Source organism: Humulus lupulus, chromosome 4 (assembly GCF_963169125.1).
Source record: "Humulus lupulus chromosome 4, drHumLupu1.1, whole genome shotgun sequence".
NCBI classification, from domain to species: Eukaryota; Viridiplantae; Streptophyta; class Magnoliopsida; order Rosales; family Cannabaceae; genus Humulus; species Humulus lupulus.
The window spans coordinates 139,163,641-139,181,765 of record NC_084796.1 but is presented as its reverse complement, the minus strand read 5'-3'; positions in this window follow the sequence as shown (position 1 = coordinate 139,181,765).

Sequence of the window (18,125 nt, the reverse complement as noted above, 5' to 3'; positions counted from 1 at the left end):
ATTAGTTATTTTTCAAATTGTTTAAAATAACTAATATTTTATTTTTTTAATATATTGGATATAATAAATATATGATATCAGTTTTTCAGAGCGATACTTTTCAGGGATAGAAAATATATCGTGAAATCTCTCTAAGAGAGAGAGAATAGTGATACAAGCATAGGTCACTGTTCTTCACAAACTTAGGTCCAAACTTTATCAGATCTCATGTGCTAAGAACATCTGATAAATAGATTTTTCCTATTATTTTGTATAGCGAGCCCACTCTCGTTCTTTGTGTGCTGAGAACATTTTGGAAGATCTTGGTGTGAGATCTCAAGGATTTTTGCCATACAAAAAGATAGCAGCAAGGAAGGACTTGAGGTAATTTTCTATTCATATCTTTGATTAAATTAACAATTTTGATTGTTGTTCCGCTGCGTATAATCTATGATTAGATCTATAAAAACCAACATATACCCCAGTTAAACAAAGGCATGCAAGCCTACTTAATCAAACAATGAAAATATATATAGTAAAATCACTTCGGGCCCTCACCCAGAGGAACTTCCGCCACCACCTCAATGACAGGATCAGCTTCAGGAGCACGGCCGCCTGGCGCAGCTTCCGTTTCCTTAACTGCCTTGGCCTCCTCGGCCCGAAGACACTTGATAGACCCAAAACGGGTATGTTTAAAAATTTATACTCGCAAGCGCACGAATCGTATTTATAGAATAGTTTTCGTGTAAGCACGAGGTCGAACCCAAAGGAGTTGTCTAAAATAAAAAAGAAAACTATTGTAAATCAAAAGTAATAAATTCTAACCTAGTTCCAAAGATTGATGAGTTTTAATATTATGAACATAAACTAAAAGATTGTAAAATAAAGCTATTTAAGATAATGAAAATAAACCAATAATGATTTGACAATAAGTGTTAAAAGAAAAGATTATTAAGATACTAGAATCCACAAAATGTAAGTTTAATAATATTTATTAGTATATTGATTCCCAAGTTTTAGTGATAGTTAAAATAATTTAAACTATCCTTTTCCAAAAAGAGTTATAATTTTAAACACAAATTTCTTATAAAAAGATAGGATTTTTCTTCACTTTTCAAAATTATAATTTCAAAGCATTTAGTGTAAATCAATCTAATGAAATAACAAATAAATCAATGAACATTATTTATAAGGCAAAACATAATATTTTTGTTCTAAGCATGGATGTGTACAATTTAATGACACATCTTACACAAAGAATATTATGTTTATGCACTAATGAAGAACAAAGTGTAAATATGTTCTAACAATCTAAAATACAAGATATTTAAGATGAAAGAAATATATGAAGAAGAAAAATCCATAGACTTTGTTGCATTACAAGGGAAATCAACATACAACATAAATATTACCTAGTTACAAGTTGCTTCATCATGATCTTAATAATCTTATGAAAAAGATTAGAAGCACATAACTAGAGTAGAAATTACAAAATAAATGACATACATACTTGCAAAATACTCTTGAAAAAACCAAATGGAAGAGAGAATGGTAGAGAGAAAATGAGAGAAAAAGATGATAACCAAAACATTAAGCACCCCAAAATGGTCTTCAAAACCCTTATTTATAGCCAAAATGACAATATTAAAATAATCAATTTAAATTAAGTAAATTGATTAAGTTAATAATAAGATGGTAAATAGGGGTAAATTATAGGAGTGATGATGATTTTGGGTGAAAAATGTGTAGAAAAGTGGGTAAAAAGGTGGCATTTTTGTCATAGGGGACACAAGAGCAATTTGATGGGCTCAAGGGAATGGTGTACGGTACACCAGGCGGCTGAGCAGGAATGGGTGGCATGGGCCGTGCTATGTGGTGGTGGTGAGATGCTTGCTGGGCATGGTTTGGACCTTGGGGCATTGAGATGGCCCAAAGGATTGAAGCTTGCCGAAGGAGAGAGGCTGAATGGAAGATGGGAGTGTGGTGCCAAGTGGGGACAGGTGGCGTTGGAGGCATTAATGCATATATGCTGAAGGAGGAAGGCGGCTGGGTGCTTCAACGTGAGGTGATGCTAAGAAGTTGGTGGGCCGTACGGCTGGGAAGGACTGGGCCAGGCGGATTGGGCCTGACATGGGCTTCAGTAGTGGGCCAAATAAGTTACAAAAATGCCACTTTTTCTTCTCTATTCAAAGCCCAAAAATACCATAAATTCCCTACAAAATAAGCATAAAATATATCATAATAAAATATTTTCAACTATAAAATAAATCAATTTAATTCTTTGAAAATATTAATTATAACTTAATTTATATTTAACATTTAATTTCAATAATACAACATTTTTACCTCAAACTAAACCACAATAATTCAAATAATTAACTACAATATTTTACAACAAAATAACTATAAAAACACACAAAAATCTATAAAATTAAAATAAGCCTAATAAATTCAAAATTACTTAAAAACTCAATAAATTAATTAAAAACTCAAGAATTAAGCAACAATTAGCACATAAAAAGTGGTAAAATAACTCTATTTTGTAGAGTTATCAACACTCCTCAAGTATCATCAGCATGTTGGGCTCCTCACTGAATGAAAGATCCATGTCCCTGTGGCTTTCTCATGCCACAAACAGAGTGTCATCTACCATCACATCGAGATCCCTCTCTAACTCCTCTGCTCGAAGTCGAAGGTTCTCAGCACGAGATGTTGCGTGCGCGGCCTCTTCTCTGGCCTTAACAACCTCCTCCTGGACTCTAGCTAGCTCAGCGGTACGAGCCGAAGACTCCTCACAGCTCAGGCAGAGTTCCTTTGGAATAGTTGTGAGCTTCGCCGATAACTTGTTTTTGGTCTCCTCCACGAACCGTGTTTGACTAGTAGCATCTTCCAGTAGCTTCGCAGAAGTGTCCTCAAGAGATGACAGCTTCACGGAAGTGTCCTCGAGAGATGACAACTTCGACTGCTTCGTGGCCAGCCGAGTCTCCAACTCTAAGGCATGGGCCTTGAGATCCTCTAAGTCCTTTTGGAGCAGCGAGTGCTCCACCAGTGGGACTGCAGTCTCCTTGAGTTGAGCCATCTCCTCCCAGAGTTCCTTTAGTTTGAAGGACCTCATGGTCATGATGTCCCCAAGCCATTGGTTGAAGGCTTTCTGAGCCAAAACAACATGTTAGCTCGATGAAAAACTAAGACATACAAAAGGGGAATTCAAGGTTTTTAAGCCATACCCTAAGGGAGATGTGGCAACTATCAGTGAGATCTTGTTGTCACTGCCACAATGAGCAAAGCTGCAGAAGGTCATGTCGCACAGGGACCCCACCAATCCCTAGAGCAGCTTCGCAGCAAATGGGCCATCATTTCTCTGAATCTCCCTGGGAGTAGAGGCTCCAGCTCCTCGCGGCTAGGGAGAGCAACCGGACCGTACGGTCTGTCTTCCTGTAGGTACTCCGCAAGGAATTTGAAATCCTCATTTCCAATGTCGATACTGGCGTTGATGTATTCGACTACCCGTCTGTGCTTTTCCAGGTCTCCTCCCTCGAAGTGTTCAGGAAAGACCACTAGGCTAAGTGTCCTGACCGAAGGATGGTTAGACACCCTAGAAGGGATTTCATTTCCATCCAAGAATTCCTCTCATCTCGAGGGGGGGAGACCTTGAGGTCAATGACTTCTTCTGTAACCATTGGCTCCGAAGGAGTGGACAACGGGGTAGCTTTTGGGACTACGAAAGTCGCAGGAGCTGAAGGACTGGCCACCAGGGCCAAAGGCATGAGCGCCGAGGGTAGGGGAATTACGATTGATGCCTCTGGGGTGTCTATTTAAGAGGGCTCCATCACCCTATGTCGCTTCTACCTGACCAAGTGGGACAGACCCATGTTTTCTGCGCCAAGAATTAGATGAGGCTAGTCTTCAGAAGAAAAGAAAGGAAGTTATCTATAAAAACAAACATGCATGCAAGGCACAAAATAAATCTCCTCAAGAGCCCCACCACGATAAGGATCCTCTGGGTGAAGAATGGAATGGGCAACTCACGCACGATTCGACCCATTTCCTGTGTTGTGTTGGTGTCGTATTGACAAAACCATATCGCGTGCATGGACGTCACTTCCTCCAAAGGCACAAGCCATTGGGGTGTTTTCTCCTCTTTGGGTGGCAGAGAAAAATGTTGATAAGGTCTTTATAGTTCCGATACTCCTCATCAGCCTAAGGACGCTCCAAAACTTGCCCACACTCGAGGAATGGTAGTGAGAATAAGGAGTGGTAGGGACTAGTTCCCTCCTTTACGTGACAGGCATAGTTAAAAACTATTGGGGATTTACCTTGAAGCACAGAGGATGATTCGATACCATCCTCAAGCTCGGCTTTGAGTTCCTCGTCTTCTTTCGCCTCCGTGGCGGCTTGGATTGCGAGTATGCTCTCTACACGCTCCTCGCGGTTCGTACTCGTATTGGGCCTTCGTCGCGATATACAGCGTGTGGAGCCTTGCCTTGTTAAGTGATTTCTTTTAATCACGAAATCTTGTAAAGCCCATGACACTTATCCTTTTATCCTCCCAAAGTAGGACGTACTGCTGTAGATGGGCCTCAGTGATGAGAAAACGGAGATTCATCTCCTCCTCAGATAGTGCGTTCAATTTCTTGAACCTCTCATTGTAGGCATGAACAAAAGGTGTGTGGCGGACGGGGCCTGAAAATAAACAGTTGAGACTAAAGAACAACTACAAGCGAAGGACTAATAAATTGAATAACTCGAGAGGTGACACTTACCAACCCTGGCGATGTCCAGGAGAAGAGTCGGGTTGGTCTACATAGGGAAGCCACTTTCCCAGAAGAAGTGGTCCTTGTAGTCCCTCTCATGGTTCTCGTTGTCACACGGGGCCTTGTGCTTCATCCCTGGGTACATATGCTTCATCAGCGTGTAGTACCCATCTTGATCGTTCTTCCTCAGACATGGTCAAAAACTATAGATGTACAGTATCTCATCTGTGGAAGGAACGTGTTAATTCTGCCTCTTATACAGAACTTACAGCCCGGCCAGCACCCGATAGGCATGTAAATGGGGCGGGTCGTTGCCCCACCCCGCCCCGATTAGTTTCTTGAAGCGAGGCGGGTCGCCCCGCCCCATCTTAATCGGGGCGGGTTTGCCCCGCCCCATTTGCCCCATTTGCCTTTTTTTTTTAAGAAACATTAAATTTTAATTTTAGAATTCTCTTTAAACTTAAATTATTTTTTTATTGCAATCCTTATTTTTTACACTTCTTGTCAACTACACCTTCAAATATTTTATTTTATTTTTTATTTTATAATTTACAAAAATAATTACAAGAATAAGGATAATTAAATAAAACATATTTTTTAATATTTACAATTCTTTCATAGAGTAGTTATGGAATAATTTTTTTTATAAATCTTACACTTAAAATCTATTTAAAATTATGGATATTCTAAACTACATATAAAATGTCAATTTTACATATTATGCATGTATATAAGTAACATGAGAGAATTTTATTAAATCATATCATTATATCATCATTTAAATCAAGAATTCGCCAAGTATAATAAGAGTTTCTCAAGAGAACAAAGTAAAATAAAACTATCATATGCAACATAGCACTCCACTTTTGAGAGTTTCTCAAGAGAACAAAGTAAAATAAAACTATCATATGCAACATAGCACTCCACTTTTGATGCGTCAAAAGAATCAAATGACTTTCTTCTTCTTTATTGACCTGCTACCTTAATCATCAAGATCAACTATGTATGGCTCCTACAAAAAAAAATATATGTATTAATAATAAAAGTTGATAATTTATTTTATGACTTATAAAAACTTAATTAAGTACCATAGTTGGATCTACATCATTATCTTCATCATTCATGGTGACTAGTGGAGTTGCTTTTTGTATAGAAAATAAAAAAAAATTAATATTGAAATAATACAATAAAATATGAATTTATATATACATATATAAAGATAAGTATATTTACCTTTTTTGTCATTTACCAACCAATTTTTGGACAGAGATTAATTTCCAAAAATAAAGGAGAACTTGAAGAAATGTCTCTCCAAACAGTTTTTACTTTTCTAGAATACCGTAGCAGCAATATAACCAGTAGAAACAGCTAAGAAATTTATCCACGCCAAAGCTCTGATGTAACATTCAGTTCCATCAAGAAACCCTTGAATTCAAAAGTACTTTACTTGCAAAATAAAGGAATTCTAAAGCAATACCCATCTGAAAAAATGAATAGAAGATCTGAAGATGGAGAAGAGAGCACTCACCATTACCCAAAACTTTGCAGGTGACGGTGGCGGGATACACCGCCGGTCAACGGGAAAAACACGTTCCTAGATGGAAATTAGTGGCGGGAGTGTCGACCCTGGCGGGAACTTCATTGACCATGTTCTTCCTGGTTATTCTGAGGTTGGATCGGCATTCGACAACAGCAGATTTGGTTTGGAGAAGAAGGGTTTCGTTTTTGGCTTTGGAAAAAAAGGGTTCAGTTCAGTATTGTATAACTCACTTAGAATAAAAAAAAAAAAGTAATCGGGGCGGGGCGGGTCAAAGCCCCGCCCCGAATTCTGCCCCAATTTTACCAGGGCAATGATGCCCCACCGGGTCGGGGCCCCGACCCGCCCCGCTCCATAGACCCATTTTTCCATTCCTAGCACCCGATATCCATTTGGGGATAGATGGAATGGAGCTATGCTGACGAACTTCAAAAATTTGACATAGTACTGGTGCAATGGCAAGCTGCACCAGCTTGGAGATGAGACGCGTTCCAGGCCCCAAGCCCATGGACACTCTCATGCGCCCTCTCGTCCTCACGAGACAAGTGCACCCACATCACAGTGGTTTCCATCCCATGGTGGGTTACAATCCTATCCAGAGGTCCTTAATGTCTGAGCTTGCTGGGGGTCACCTCTCCTCGAAACCCGCAGTAGTGGCATGTGTTTTGTTCGACAGTGGAGGGTCGGAGTTTTCCTCTTCCTCCAAGATTCCGTGTTGTAGAAGCCTCTTCGTTGTCGGGGGATTATCTTCCCTTACCACGAGAGCCTGACTACTCTCCTCCTGTTTTCTCTTCTCAGGAAGTCTTCTTGTCTCTTGGGCCATTTCTAGTACCTCGAAGTCGAATGCGTAGAACACCTGCTGGTGTAAGTGCTAAAGCTCCTTGGACATCTGAAACAAGAAACCATGCAGTTAGCATCATGACCCAAAGAAAATAGGCCAAGGACAAGAACCCCTATGAATACTGCTCGGGAAGATGAGAAGAATTTTTTTTAAAGGGACTGGGGTGTCTTCGGGGCCAAAGGATGGCCACCGGAGAGAACCATCAAAAACTATGAACATAGCTAGAATCTGGGAATTTTCCAGATTTCGGTCGGATGTCCAGAAATGCAAAGAGTCGTGTATAGAGCGCAGGGGACCGTTTAGACCATTTTTAACGTCAAAATGTGCCCAAAAAGATCTAAAAGAGGTCAAAATGACCTCTGAAGTGTCAACAATTCAAAATCCTAAGCATGCGACTAAAACCCTTTACAAAATTTGAAAGTAAACACAAAACCTAACAAGAGACAGAAGTAAAACTTACTCGAGATGAAGCGTTGTACATGCTTGTGTGAGTCTTGGCTCTGAAAAACTTCTTTCCACCTAACTAGAAGTACGATAATTCTCGCCAATCGTCCAGAGCGTAAGAACTCAAAAAATGGGGAAAATTTGGGAGCTAGGAGGTGAAGAAGAAGAAGAGAGGGTTTGAGAGTTCTGGGATTTTGAATTTCGGATGTTAAAAGTGATTTTTGAGAGGCAGTTGTCAAGGTTTCATACTCGAACAACTTGGGGTGGAAGCAGCTCCACCCTGACCGTTGATTACCTACGACTTAGGCACTCGAGAGTAATCCAACGATCAGAATCGAAGAGGCGTGGATCTTGATCATTAGCATGGGAAAAGGATGTCTCAAATATGGAGTGAAAGGAAACCTAGGGTACGGATTAGATGTTTTGGGTATTGGAGTGGACTCCTCATTAATGGCACAGATTGATAGGCCCAACAATAGGGAGTCAATGTGTGGCCCTACCTTTTCCAGGAGTGACTCCCTTTTCGACACCCGTTTGCATTTTTTAAGGAAACTCAAGTTTTAGGACTCAGATTCAAGCAAGGATCGAGGCATAGTGATTCTAGGGAAGATTAGAAGCTTATTAGCCGGAGGATTTAGTTGGGAAACGACTCAATTGGAGGTAATCCAAGTTTTAAGTTCTAAGTTTTTAAGCTTTGATTGGATTTTATGTTTTGATGAGTTTTTGGAAGGATTGAGACTTAGGTTTTCATGTTTTTGGGAGATTAGGATGTTTGAGAACTTTGATTTTGGGATTTTGATATGTTTGGATAGGTTTTTGGAGGATTTTAAGTGAGAAAAATCGTAGGAAATGGCTGGTTTCATGGTCAAGTCGCGACCTTGTTCTAGCAAGTCGCAACTTGGATGAAGTTAGGGGCCAGGAGGAGGCTGCCTGGGGGGCACGCCGCAACCCAAGAGGGGCCAAGTTGTGGCTTGCACCCTGAAGCCCAGGCAAATGCTCTCTGACTTGGGGCAAGTCGCGACTGGCTTGTGCATTTTTGCCCATATTTGGTTTTAGTCATGGGAACTTAATTCTAAGGGCCTGGGATCGATCCTACTACCCAATTGAGTAGGATTCGACGTTCTGGAGGCTAGGTTTGGCTTTGGAAGTATTTATTTACTCATTTAGATGAGGTTTTATATTATGGTTGTGACTAGGTTATCGCTAAGGGCTTGGAATCAGGATGGTTCTTGAGGGTCGTTTATTGGTAAATTGTGCTTGGACCAAAGGTAAGAAAATTGCACCAAGTATGTGATGCATGCAATATATGTGATTATGGCATGGCATGAAAGTGAAATATGGAATTTGCCAGAGCTTGAGTCTCTGTAATTGTGCATGATTATAATTATGTTTTTTTTTATTATTGATTAAGCATGTTAAATGCCTTATCTTTGAATATTTGACATATGATACATGTCTTTTTGCATTACCTCATTGAGGAAGCATTGACTTATTAGTCATGGAGCGACAATGGTGTTAGTATTGATTGTGAAGCTGTGACTTATCAGTCAAGATTAGCAGTAGTATTGGGCACTGGTTGTATGGTATTGGCTTATGAGTCAAGAATGACATTAGCGTGTTTAACCCGAGGCGAAATGATTAGATCTAATCAAAATAAGCATTAAATGCTTAACCGACCCCAAGGTCGAAGAAAACTAAAGCGATTGTCTAGTCTAAAGGCTAGTTACATAGAGTCGGGGCCAAAAGGCTTAGGTGACTGAAATGTCACATGGCTTAGGGAGTAGATTCCCAGAGATAGACTTATCAGTCTTCAATACAGAGATAGACTTATCAGTCATCTATTTAGAGAGTGACTTATTAGTCAACTATTCTGAGAGAAACTTATTAGTCGTCTACCTCAAAGAGACTTATCAGTCATCTACCTCAGAGAGAGAGACAAATTCATCTACTCCAAGTGTAGGACTTCACAATTATTGATTTGTACCTGCCTGCATGCATGAATAGGTTTATTACTGCTAGGCATGTTTATTATGATTTGGTGACATGTTATTATCTCCTTATAAGCATGTGTTTAAGTTTTCTTGCTGAGCCTCGGCTCACGGGTGCTATGTGGTGGAGGTAAAGGCAAAAGAAAGCTGGAACATCCTTGAGTTAGAGAGGTTAGGTGACGATGTGTACATATGCGGCTGCTCGACCACCACGACCGAGGGTTTAAAGAGGAACTAGGGATTAACCCTATTTTTCCGCTTAGGTCGGCTGGTTGTAAATAGTTTATTGTAATTAACCTTTAAAATATATTTTGGGATCCCAATGTATACAGTAAACATTTTAGTGAAACATTGTATCTTTGACCAAAATTTTTAACCCTAAATCGTTAATCACATTTAGTTACACAATTATGGCCAAATGACTCGGTTAGCGAGTTTAGCATTGTTTAAAATGCACAACGTAATGGTCCCTGGGTAGTAGGGCGTTACAACTTAGTATCAGAACGAGCCAAGGTTAAGGGTTCCTATAGACAAGCTGGGCATGTACACTCGTCACTAAAGACAAGCTTCACTCAGGGTATGGTAACTATTTATGTAGTTATTAGCTTAACTACTTAAATAGAATGTAAATGCTTTACCTGCATATTGTATTAGGGAGTATGAGATTCTGATAAAGCTTGGCTCTTGATTATTGATATGATTATATGATTACTTGCTCCGTGAATATATATGAATGTGATATTTGCATGCTGGAGTTGGAGGCATAGTATGTATGTTGGAAGAGTAGGGGTTATGAGTTGATGTATGAATGCTATGGGCATATTTTAGCACTGCAGTGGTTTGTGAATGTAGTGTGGTAAGATTGTTCCCATGGGGAAGACTTTTGAATATGCTCATCATGTTTAATGGGTCAAGTTATTGACTGCAGATTCAATCAGCAGGTATGTATCCAAGATAGATAATGAGACCTGGTGGTGGTTATATTGAGGCTGGGAATTACAGCCAAGATTTGAGTTCTTCACCTGCCTCTCATAATTTCCAGCAGGTGTTTACAGATGTGCAATTAAGATTGCAGAGGCAAGAGGAAGAGATTAGGTATTTGAAATAGTATCAGAAACTGTCAGGGAACACTTCTTCCTTTGCTATGCCAGGAGTGGCACCAGTATTGGCTCAGCCTAGGGTTGAGAACATATGGGAATTTGTTTGTGGAAGATCGCAGGAATATTACCCTCCAGTCTTTGAGGGAGGCCTAGATCCATTCAGAGCTGAGCAATGGATGGGCATGATCAGTTCCGTTCTCAACAGTATGGGGGTGGTAGGTCACAATAGGGTGATTTGTGCTACATTTGTATTGCTAGATGATGCCCGGACATGGTGGGAAGTAGTATCCCAGACACGAGATACAGCTATGATGGACTGGAAATAATTTAGGCAGTTGTTTAATGAAAGATATTATTGTGATGTAGTCAAGACTACTAAGGTGAATGAGTTTCTGAACCTCGTTCAGGGAAATGGAATAGTAACCGAGTATGTTAACCGTTTTGATGGGTTGGGAAAATTTTCTTTTGATATGGTACCCACAGATGTAGCTCAGAATGAGAGGTTTATTTAGGGATTGAATCCCAGAATAGCTCAGGGCATTAGAGTTTCCCCAGTGCATGAAATCTCTACCTACGCTCAGGTGGTAGGAAAGACTATTGTTGTTGAGAGCACATGAAATTAGATTGAGAAGGAGAGTGCCAGAGAGCGCGGAGCTCAGACAATGACATCTTCATTTATTGGATCGAGCAAGAACAAGAATTGGAGACTTTACCCAAAATGTGCTCGGTGCAAGAGACATCATCTAAAGGAATGCCGAGCAAAGGCATGTGTTTTTTTGTGGAATGGTTGGGCATCTCAAGAAGGATTGACCAAGGCGAAGGAAGGATGAGAAAAGGGGGTGGACAGCTCGAGTCTAGCTTGAGTGTTCGATTCAATGCAGTCAGAGACTGATGCTGAGACCGAGACTGAGACTGAGGTTGGTTCCCCAGTGGTGGCAGATCAACTTTCTAGTTCTGATTTTTGTATTGTGCTGACTAGTTTTGGTGCCATGTTGTTCTTTGCTTGTTGCATCTAGAGAGGCATAGGCTTGTTATGCAGATGCATGGTTATGTTGTGAGGAGTTAGATTATTGTGGAAATGACTCATCTGTTGATTTGATGGGGTTGGTTATGACTGACTTCAATATGATCCTGGATATGGATTGGTTAGCCAAGTATGGGGACATGTTAGATTGCAAGAAAAGGATAGTAACTCTTGGGTGTGAGAGTGGGAAACCCTTGTGGTAGTTGGCACTATGCGGATGACATCTATATTTAGAGCTAGAGATCTATTGCGGGAGGATGCATAGAAATCTTAGCTAGTGTGGTGGATACCACTTAGGTTGTGCCAGTGAGACCATGACAGACTGGATTAGTCTGTGAATTTCTGGATGTATCTCCAAGAGATAAAATCGTAATAAGATTGGTGCCAGGTTCAGAACCAGATCTAGGATACTGTATGGTACGGATTCAGCATAGCTGTAAGAACTAAAGGCTCAGTTATTGAGTAAGATGATATTCTTTAAGGTGGATCTTCGATCTAGTTATTACCAGCTAAAGATCAAGAAGAATGATATGCAGAAGACTGCCTTCTATATCGGATATGGGCACTGGGAGTGCTAAGTTATGTTGTGAGGATTTGATTGGTGCCGATTTGTTTTGATGGATTAGATGTACAGAGTATTCAAAGATTATCTGAATTGGATTTATGATCATCTTGATCGATAGTATTGTGGTATATTCTCAGTTGGAGATTTGTCAAGGTTAAGGAACGCCTTAGAGGTCAAGAGTTTCCTTGGACAGGTAGGATATTACATGTGCTTTGTGGAAGAGTTCTGAGTCTTCTTATAGATCATAACCAGTTTGTAGGTTATAATGACCCCTCATTGTTAGGAAAAGGTGATTGACCAAGCAACATGTTAGTTGAAGGATATGACTAGAACTAGAGCAGAGTTACTGGTGGGCCAGGTGGTCAACATTACATTTGAGTTTACTATTTCAGAGAGGATTAAAGGAAAATAGTTAAGTAAACCCATAGATGGGAAGAATTGAGGGGAAAGTCTTAGTTGGATTAGCTAAGGACTATGCAGTGCCAGGTATAAGTTAGTTTAGATATAAGGATCAGACTTGGAATCCGATGGATATTGGGATTAAACGAGGGATTTTGGATGAATTTCATATTGCCTCTTATTCTCTTCATCCAAGCATCATGAAAGATGTACTAGGATTTGAAAGTTTTATAGTGATGGCCTGGGATGGAGAGGGATGTAACGGAATACATGACAAAGTTCTTAACCTGTTAGCAGGTCCAAACAGATTATCAAAAACCAGTAAGGCCATTACAGCCTTTGTGTATTCCATAGTTGAAGTAAGGAAACATCGCGATAGGTTTCACGGTGGGGCTGCCCAAAATAGTGGGTCGGCATGATGTGGTTCGGGTCATTATGGACCAGTATACAAAGTCAGCTCACTTCTATCAGTAAGGACGGGTAATACAGTTGATCAATTTACAAACCTCTATGTGAGAGAGGTAGTATGCCTTCATGGACTTCGAGATCTATCTTATCAGATGAGGACTCTATTATTACTTCCAAGTCTTGAGATAGGTTGTGGAAGGCGATGAATATATAGTTGAAATTTAGTACAGTTTATTATCCTCAGACTGATGGTAAATCAGAGAGAGTTACCCAGTTATTGGAGGGGCACTGTATGAGACGATGTATGGTAGGGAATATATATCGCCCATTCATTGGAATGATATATGGGTGAGATGTTATATTTGGATTCTAAGGTAGTTCAGAGAATCATTGAGGCTATTGAAAAGGTTAGAGCTCGGATGCTCGCTTCTCAGAGTAAATGGAAAACTTATGTTAATCTAAAATGCAGGAACATGGAGATCCAAGTGGAAGACTGCATCTTCCTTAGATTATCACCATGGAAAGGGGTGAGGAAATAAGGGCAGGTTGAGCCCTAGATTAGTAAGACTGTTGGAAATCCTGGATAGGATCAGTCAGGTTGCATTTGGATTGGCCTTAGATTTGGCATTGTCGGGCGTATACAGTGTATTTCATATTTCCATGTTGAGGAAACATGTGTTAGATGATACTCATGTGTTGAGTTATGAGAATCTAGAATTAGAGGTTAAGTTATCCTGTAAAGGGTAGCCAACTCAAATATGAGACAAAAAGAACAAGATTATACCTTGGGTTAAGGTATTATAAGAAACAGTAGGGTCGAGGGAGCGACCTGGAAACTGGAATTAGTTATGTGGAATTTATATTCCGGACTACTCAATCAAAATTTCGAGGACGAAATTTCTGTAAGGAGAGGATAGTTGTAATGACCCAAATTTCCTAATAAGGCTTAAGGCCTTTATTAGGGGGCGAGGATGGAAAATTTTGGAATTATGTGATTATATGATATTTATGTGTATCATTATGTGATTATGTGAGTTATATTATAATATGACTTGCTATGCGTGTTTAGGTGTATTAAATATGCATGTGGACCCATTTCTGTTTAGTTGGGTAATTTTCTTAATTTGGCTCGTTATGTGTATATTTGGCATATATGTGGTATGTGTGTGGTATTTTATTATTATTTGGTTATGCTTGAGTTACTCAGCACGAGACGATCCTAGGAGGCAAGCTAGTGGGAAAGTGACAACGGGATCTATACTTGACTCGGAGTGAATCAATGGGTATTTAACACATTACCAGGATATTGGGTAATGGGAATAAATATTTGATGATAAATTGGGAGTTAGTGAGATCAGGGGAAATTCTAAGAATTTTGACTATTTTACCCCGGGGGTGTTTTTGGGACCCCAAGCATTAGGATTTTCTTGAGGTTACTTAAGCTCGAAGTAACCTGTTAGAATTATAAAAGAACATTCAGAACGTTCTCTCTCCCTCCTGTTCCCTTTTCGACACTCGTTCACATTTTTGAAGGAAACTCGAGTTTTAGGACTCAGATTCAAACAAGGATCGAGGCATAGCTATTCTAGGGAAGATTAGAAGCTTATTAGCCGGAGGATTTAGTTGGGAAACGACTCAATTGAAGGTAATCCAAGTTTTAAGTTCTAAGTTTTTAAAGTTCTTAAGCTTTGATTGGATTTTATGTTTTGATGAGTTTTTGGATGGATTGAGACTTGGGTTTTCATGGTTTTGGGAGATTAAGATGTTTGGAACTTCGATTTTGGGATTTTGATATGTTTTTGGAGGATTTTAAGTGGGGAAAATCGTAGGAAATGGCTGGTTTCGTAGTCAAATCGCAACCTTGTTCTAGCAAGTCGCGACTTGGATGACGCTAGGGGCCAGGAGGAGGCTGTCTGGGGGGGCGCTTAGCAACCCAAGAGGGGCCAAGTCGCAGCTCGCACCCTGAAGCCCAGGCAAATGCTCTCTGACTTAGGGCAAGTCGCGACTAGCTTGTGCATTTTTGCTCAGATTTAATTTTAGCCGTGGGAACTTAATTCTAAGGTCCTGGGATCGATCCTACTACCCAGTTTAGTAGGATTCGACGTCCTGGAGGCTAGGTTTGGCTTTGGAAGTATTTATTTACTCATTTTGATGAGGTTTTATATTATGGTTGTGATTAGGTTATCGCCAGGGGCTTGGAATCAGGATTGTGCTTAAGGGTCGTTTATTGGTATCTTGTGCTTGGACCAATGGTAAGAAAACTGCACCAAGTATGTGATGCATGTGATGCATGCAATATATGTGATTATGGCATGGCATGAAAGTGAAATATGGAATTTTCCAGAGCTTGAGTCTCTGTAATTGTGCATTATTATAATTATGTTCTTTTATTATTGATTAAGCATGTTAAATGCCTTATATATGAATATTTGACATATGATACATGTCTATTTGCATTACCTCATTGAGGAAGCATTGACTTATTAGTCAGGGAACGACAATGGTGTCAGTATTTATTGTGAAGCTGTGACTTATCAGTCAAGATTAGTAGTAGTACTGAGCACTGGTCATATGGTATTGGCTTATGATTCAAGAACGGTATTAGCGTGTTTAACGCGAGCCGAAATGATTAGATCTAATCAACATAAGCATTAAATGCTTGACCGACTCCAAGGTCGAAGAATACTAATGCGCTTGTCTAGTCTAAAGGCTAGTTACATAGAGTCAGGGCCAAAAGGCTTCGGTGACTGAAACGTCACATGGCTTAGGGAGTGGATTCCTAGAGATAGACTTATCAGTCATCTATACAGAGACAGACTTATCAGTCATCTATTTAGAGAGGGACTTATTAGGCAACTATTCAAAGAGAGACTTATTAGTCGTCTACCTCAGAGAGACTTATCAATCATCTACCTCAGAGAGAGAGACTTATTAGTCATCTACTCCGAGCGCAGGACTTCCCAATTATTGATTTGTACCTGCCTGCATGCATGAATACGGTTATTACTACTAGGCATGCTTATTATGATTTGGTGACATTTTATTATCTCCTTATAAGCATGTGTTTAAGTTTTCTTGCTGAGCCTCGGCTCACGGGTGCTATGTGGTGGAGGTAAAGGCAAAAGAAAGCTGGACCATCCTTGAGTTGGAGAGGTTAGGTGACGATGTGTACATATGCGACTGCTCGACCACCACGGCTGAAGGTTTAAAGAGGAAGTAGGGTTTAAACCTATTTTGCCGCTTAGGTCGGCTGGTTGTAAATCTTTTATTGCAATTAACCTTTAAAACATATTTTGGAATCCCAATGTATACAGTAAACATTTTAGTGAAACTGTGTATCTTTGACCAAAAATTTTAACCTTAAACCTTTAATCACATTTAGCTACACGATTATGGCCAAATGACTCGATTAGCAAGTTTAGCATTGTTTAAAATGCACAACGTAACAGTCCCTGGGTAGTAGGGCGTTACACAGATCATCTGACAACTTTTGGTGAGCCTCATTTAGTGGTGTCGAGTTCGTACCCTTGACAATCAAAATTTCCCACAACGCCGCCTAACAGATACTTGTTCCCCATGAAGTTGATGGGCAGCTTTCTACAAATGGGCCTTGTGCAATCCGCCTGGGCCCAAGGTCTTTGTTAGTGCATCCATATGTAATTAATTAGTAGTTTACTCCCTAAATAATGGGGAAATGTGTATTAAATGTTTGTGAAGGACATTAATGACCCAAGCCTCTATAAATAGGGCTGGGGTATCTCCTTGTAAAGGGTTTAGAATTTTTGGTTAGTTAAAGCATCTAAAACTCATAGCAATATATATGATGCCTGAGACTCCATTGAAGCTTGCTCAAACAAGCTTCTAACTCACTAATATCAAAGAGTCGTGGACTAGGACACGTAAAATCTCTGTTTTATTTTCTTTTGATTTCCATCTAGTTCTTAGATTAGGTTGATAGAGAAAAATGCAGTTAACAATATTTATATATAAAAATGTGTATCTAACGAATTCTTGATTTAATTTTTTTTGTCAACTTTAATGGAATCTTACAAATATTTAATGTAATATACTTACGATAGACTATACATTTAATTATTAAATTAATATAAATTGAAATATTATAGATATCATTATTATAATAATACTTATAATACTAGATATTTAATAGTTATATTAATATAAATTCAAGTATTATAAAATATCATTATTATACTAATATTTAATATATAATCTTAATTTTATTATTTATATAGTTTTGAAAAACATGTTACTCTTTATTATTACTTAATCTGACTTATATAAATATATATTCATATAATTAAATACTAACAAACATTATAAATATATTATATATAAGTATCATGTGTATACAAAGAGTGGATATGTAACTACATAAAAAAAATATAATAACATCATTCTTCTATTAAGAATAAACAAGTTTTTTCTTCATATATTGAGGCGTGTTTTGAAAAATATAATGGCTGAATGTTTTGTACATTGAAAAGAGATAAGTATGGTCGTTTGTGATTTAAAAAATTATCATATTATTTTAAAAAAAATTTATAGATAATGTTTTTTTGTTTAATTTTTTTTAATATGTTTATGTCATTTTTTTTTATAATATATGATATTATTTATTTATTTAACTTTTATATAATAATTAAAAAATATATAATAAAAATAAATTAATATATTTTCTAAATAAAATTAAATTGAATATTGATTTCATCTAGTATATTTATATAAATTCAAAAACATTTCAAATATGATTATTATAGAATTAAAAAATAAAATAAAATAAAATTATATTACGATATATATTAGGAGTAACATTTTTTAAAAATGGATTATATTTGTAAAAAATACTATTACAAATTGTAAATAAATATAAAAAAAGAAAGATGTTCTTATTTAGCATATTAAGGTGTCTAACACCACATGAAGTGATATCATATGATTGGTTAGCGATACCTTATAATATTATTTAAAGGGGTATTTGCGACATAAATACTCAATTTTTTACACTTGTTACAGTTAAATACCTAATATATTATTTTTACAGCAAAAATACCCAATGTTCAGTGTA